The sequence below is a fragment of the Pyxicephalus adspersus genome, chromosome 11 (assembly GCF_032062135.1).
Source record: "Pyxicephalus adspersus chromosome 11, UCB_Pads_2.0, whole genome shotgun sequence".
Lineage (NCBI taxonomy): Eukaryota > Metazoa > Chordata > Amphibia > Anura > Pyxicephalidae > Pyxicephalus > Pyxicephalus adspersus.
This window is the reverse complement of record NC_092868.1, coordinates 41,045,689-41,051,955: the sequence shown is the minus strand read 5'-3', so window position 1 is coordinate 41,051,955 and position 6,267 is coordinate 41,045,689.

The following is a 6,267-nucleotide window of genomic DNA, read 5'->3' as shown; positions in this document are numbered from 1 at the left end:
ATTCAGCTCATCTTCTGTAAATAATTTAGAGTGTAAGAAATTGTGTTTGCTGACTTGTGGACTTATCAGGGTTCCAGCCAACATACATTCCAACACTTCCACATTCTATCCCAAACCTAAATCAGTTTGTTTTGGATGTACAATAAATTCTAGGTCCATTTTCTTTTACACACAAGTGTAGCAAAGCATGTCAAACTGCTTCCCCTGTTATTCCTATGTCCTATCACATATGTCAGTTTGTGAGCTCCAGGAAACAGCCATATTTATACTATGTGAGTAGAGCTCCTTATGAACATACATGCCATATACACATTCCAGAACCAAACACACTGGGGTGTGACACAGAAACTCAGCCACATCCCTTCTCATTAGGAATCGTCAAAACTAGGGTGACATTAAGACGTTCTGGCTGGGTACAGCAGGCATTAAGCCTCCCTCTCTTGGTATTTGGGTTGTTAACATTTTATATTGTGTGTAATACTGTTGTAATACTAAGTTTGCCTAAAGTAGTAAACTGGAAGTTCTACTTTATATATTGCAGCAGAATAAATCAATCACTGGTTGATTTCACAATTGTTGCCAGGTCCGGCCACTTGCTGTTACATCTCAATTGTTTTTTTCTGTCTGATGGATTTCCCAGAGAAAGAAGCAGGTAAATTTGTACTTCCCTTGGCTGAGGAAGTAAAATTTTATATGAGGGATAGAAAATATAATTTAATGCACTGATTTCTTATTCATGAGGGTTTATATATCTCTAGGAGTCTCTTATGGCACATCACGGCACTGGAGCTTATCTGTTTGTTATGGTGAATTCTTTAGAACAGTTTGGAGTTTTAGTTTGTAACTCATATATGACTAAAGGTTTGTGTGCACCTAATGATCACATATATGTGAGCTTGTTCGATATTTAATTGGAAAACCAAAATTTTGCTTGGATTTTGCTTTTTTTCTGTAGTAAAGAACATTTTGGAGGTCTAGCAAAATCACACTTTATGAAGGGAATAAAGGGGGAAGCACAGCAGTGAAGCAGCAAGCACTTTGGTGTGTCCCCTACTTTGGCCCTTTTATATATAAAACCCCCACAGATCCCACATGCCAGCAATGAGTGTGGAGTCCATTTAGTATAACTTTCAAGATATTTTAAAGCCCTGATGAAGCGGGATTGTTGCTAGATCCCCAAAGCGCAATGCTTTTGGGGTTTTTGCCAATGAGCAATAAATTGTGGACTATTCTAATAAAAGGTTTAACACTGCTCTCTACATTCTTATATCAGATATTTGCCATGGACCCTGTAAAGCCCTGGTCCAGGGCTAGTGCTCACCAGATGCCAGTACCCCAATTTAACTCTTCACCTATAGCAAGCCCCTGCTCAGCCTCAGGAGGCTAGTTGCAGGGTCCCAACACAAGGTTGCCCACATGACTTCTGTGCACAAATGATGGCATCTGGGGAGGGACTGCCAAAATACCAGGACCCCTCAGATAACACAGTACAGGAGAGTGCAGCAGAGGCAACTCCAGAAAACAGAGCCAGAGGTCACACAAGGTATCCAAGGATAAAGACAATGCAGGGTCAGGGTCACAGGCAACCCTCGGTCCAGGCAGCATAAAGTCACTGGGTCAGGAAACAGAGTCAGCAACAGTAAACCCAACAGATAACTGCACCAAGCTAAACGCTACAACAGGCAACTTCCGACTGTGCAGAAAGAATATAAAGCCCTAGCAACCAATGGCAGGGCAGAAGTAAAGCCAGGAACTAATCTACTCCTAAAATCCCTTACAGCCGCACACAGCCTCAGTGTAGGTGGTGGGGATGCTGAGAAAGTACATCTCAGGCTGCACAGCTGAAGGGGAGCAGTAGATGCTGCAGGCTGCTGAGCATAGGACAGACCACCAACTCCTTGATCTCCCAACAGACTCCTAGTTAGAATGACCATTCCTACAAGCGACCTTAGCAGAGTTATTGTTTTGTCAGGATACTATACACTCTTTTTATATGGAAATGTCAAGTTCGAGAGCCTTGTTGCATTGTGCTGCTAAACGAACATTTGGACCAGTTACTGATGTGGATGAGACCTGGATTGTAGTCAACTTTCCCAATGCATTCCAAAGGTGTTCAGTCAAGTTGGGGTCAGTCTTTGTGCAAGTCACTTAAGGTCTTCCACACTAAACTCATCAAGCTTTGTCTTTTTGGACCTGTTGATTTGCACCTGAACTCAGCAAACTGGAACAAAGTTACAAAGTACTGGTAATATTTGTATATGTGTCAGAAAATCAGAATAGATGACCCCACTTTAAGACTTTAAGAACTAGACAAACACTGATTCAAAAAAAATGCATACATACTTTATTAAAGGTTTAAAAACACAGCAGTCCGGGGAAGGCGATGTCAACGGCTGGAGGATACTTATGCTATGAATCATCATGCACAATTACTAAATACTGATGGAAAACATAACTTACTAATTACATTTTATGGAATGATCTGGAGGTTTGTGGTGTTAACATTAGACCTCACTTCCTTGCATATTCCTTTCCTGTTTTCAGAAATTTAAGATATTATTAGACATGGACTTTATGGTTACTGATTACTTTGTAACCGATCTGTTTTGGGTCAAACCCTTTGGGAACCCATATAAAGTTGAGGACATTTGTTGAGGGGGGAATAACACTCAGAATAGGTCAGTTTTGCTTATTTCTGGGCTAACCATAGCAATAGGAACAGATTTTTCAAATTGCCTGATTGTTTGTCTTTAGGCCTGTGAGATTTTTTAACAATCAGTTAAATGGCACCACATTTTTTTTTTATGGTCAGTTGTTCATAAACTTAATGTTACCGGTATGTCAAATCAAGTGACATTGTGTTCACAGAATATTCTGGGTATTTTAATAGGAAATCCTAGCATTACCTCTTACATGTGGGCCTTCTTTTTCTAATCGACACTCCATGGACTGCAAACAGCAGGAGGGTTGCATGGTGTACATCAGAAAAAATAAAATGTAGTGTACACAGGAAAAGAATGAATATAAAATTTGCAACAGTTTGCAGAATGTTGCAATGTGGAATATGTAACATACAGCACAATGTAGAAAATGAGGCAGAGGGAAGTATAGAATATACAGCTTAGTGTGCAGATATGACTGGTGTGAGTGGAGAACACAAAATCCTCAAATTAGATGAATGTTTGATGGTGAATATTGTGCTGGACAGAATTAGCAATAATCTTGTTGCGGTGCTTCTCCTAGATACAAACTTCACTATTTCTTCCAGTTTTAAAATCTATCCAGAAGCATCCGCCTTTTAACCATAACAAAGAATAGAAAGCAAGATGTGAGGCTGCAAAATCAGAATTTGAAAAAAACACAATATACAAATGTGTACATTTATGTTACTAAAACATAGAAAAACAAAATTCCAGCATTATACATAGTACACCTCATCTGACAATCATGGCAGCCACTTCTAAGATATATCCATGCAGAAAACTAAATCTGCTTTTATTATCTACCAAAAAAAGTTCCTAGTGATGCCAATGACTTTCATCTATTATTATGACAGTACTGTAATGTTTAGCAGAATGGACAATATAACACACAGCACAGTAATGAGAGTGACGTATGTAATGTACAACGGTATAAGAGTGCTGAGAATGCAACATACCTCCTAGCATAAAAAGTACAGTTTGGGTAATTAAGTAAGGGATGAGGGGCCCAAAGTATAGTAATTTATTATGTGGAATAATAAGCAGTTTGTGAATTCAGGAACCCACAATCTTATTATTTAATTTTACTGGTAATTTTTATTGTGACTTTTTAAAATGTTTTTTTTTTATTTGTGAATAACAAACTATTATTTACAAAGTAAAAGAAAATAAACCAATGGATAATACATAAGAGGGAAAGGACCAGTACATATAGTAGTTGTGACATGGACCAAACAAAACAAAAAAAAACATTTTTGGAAAAATATTGAAAAGTTCCAAGATTTCAGGTACTACATAGAACAATGCATTACAAGCAAATCATTGAAACTCAATCTACTTGTATACCATGGGATGAATTGAAATTAATGTTTGATTTTTTTTTGTTTAAGCACAGATAGAACAAACAAATCCAGTATCTTAAAAAAAATTGCTTTCATACTTTTTTTTTGTATTCCCATCTGACCACCAGATGGAGCAGCTTCCAAACACTTTCAATATCTGAAACCCTCAATAATTCCATTTGCTGCCTGAAAGTTGTAATTCTTTTAGCACACAGTGCTCCTATTGCCTGCACAGCTTTCATACATAGCAACTAAACTTTTTCAAATATTCTCCAGTTTTTCTTCTCTGCAAACAAAAAATCAATTACAGCTCTTTCAACACAACAATTATCCAAATACTCCATTGGACATTTTACACTAGAGTTGTGCTAATTTGCAAATCTGTACACGAGCAATGGAAAGTTTAAATTATATGCATGTAAAACTGTATTTTTCTAACTTAAAATAATTGTAAGCCATGGCTTTTAAGTATATATGGCACTGATATTTGGTATTGCTTTATGACTATGGCAATCTTTTTTTCAAGCTCCTTTATGCTCAGAAGCTCTGCAGTGTCTGTGTCTAGATCAGCCATTCTCAACCTGTTTATCAAGGGTGAACCCCTTTCACCTTTACATGCAATAATTTCTATATCCTCAGCTCACAGTGCATTAGTTTGGTGGTCAATAGGAAGAATGCCATCCTTACAGGTCTAACAAACTGACCTGAGAGGCATTAACGTGTTCCTTGATCAAGCAACCTCTGAATGAACCCTACGATTGCACGGTGCCATATAGAGAAACCAATACATGCCTGCTTATTGATCAACATGGTCTACAACAATCTAATCTTCCCAGAATCCATCATTCTACATATTCCGCATGAAACCATTGGGTTGTAGATTTGCAGTTTTATACTAAGATATCACAAAGCACATGTGACAGTATAACATTTGATGCAAATACACAATTAAAGACTTACCCCTACAGACCCCAGGAAACACCCTGAAACATATGCAAAGTCTTAGAAACCAGAATGGACTCAGCAATAGGAGCCTCTGTATTTATTCTATTAATGGTTTGGGTACATGTATCACCACAGTGACTCCAAGCTTCAGAGAGGAAACAGGAAAAATAAGATTGTTCACTCGTACTTTGAGATGTCAGTAAAATAAGTGCCACCCTTAACTGAATGACATCAAGGCCTGGATCCCATTATGTGCTGTACATTGCTGTTCTCTGCACTTCACAGTGTGCCAAATACAAGGACACAGAGAGCGATGTCTGATGTTCCCACATATGTGTTGCTCTGCTGCATTCATTTCTGTTGGTTTTTGAGCACTGAATTACACTGAATGGGTTCTGCATTGTAACAGACAGACACTCAGGCAATATAATAAACAGCAATGCACTCATGGTGGGAACTAAGCCTTAGGCTGGGTTCAGAATAACGGTATTTTATCACATTTACTGACCCTTGGCACCTATTATCAAACATATTCTGTTACTGCTGAACTGTTTCAGGGGTTTGCAAATTGCAGAAAAAGCTTAGCAGAGCGGTTCCTTTTTTTTAACTTTTTTAGCGGGTGATTTTGAAACCCCTTTTTTATGCATTTGCAAGGCACTGCAATTCAGGCCTTCCGAATTGTCCACCTTCTACCACTTGTGAAATAAAGGATGATCAGACCGACCAATGTTTCAATGCTAATAAGTTTTTGTTCACCTTTTGGGCAACTTGCAAAAAACACTAAAATGAATCCAGCCTTATACGTTTGCTCAAGCACCATAGATTATACATTTTTGACATGTTTGTTTTCAACCCTTCAAATCTTTTCTTGCATCTCCACACTGCTCATATAATACTTTGTTGCAGTGCTATAACAAACAGTAGAGTTCTAGTCTAATGGCACTGGGTGCACTGTGTAAGACCACGATTGAGAGACTAGGTCCAAAATATGTCACCCTATAAGAGAAAGTGCCTATTAGGTCTGTCAAAAGTTGTCATCCTGTAGCACAGTGTTTCTCATCAAGGTTCCATGCAGCGGTGTTGCTGGGGGTTCCTTGAGAAACTAGCAGTTTGTGCCTCTCAGGTCAGCTTAAGTGACACTGATGATCTTTTTGGCTATCTATAGGGAGATAGCAATGTAAGAAGTGTTCTTTCTACTGATCACTACACTAATTTACTGTGAGCTGTGGATATATTCAATTATAGCAGGAGTTCCCTGAAGACCTGAAAGTTATTTTAAG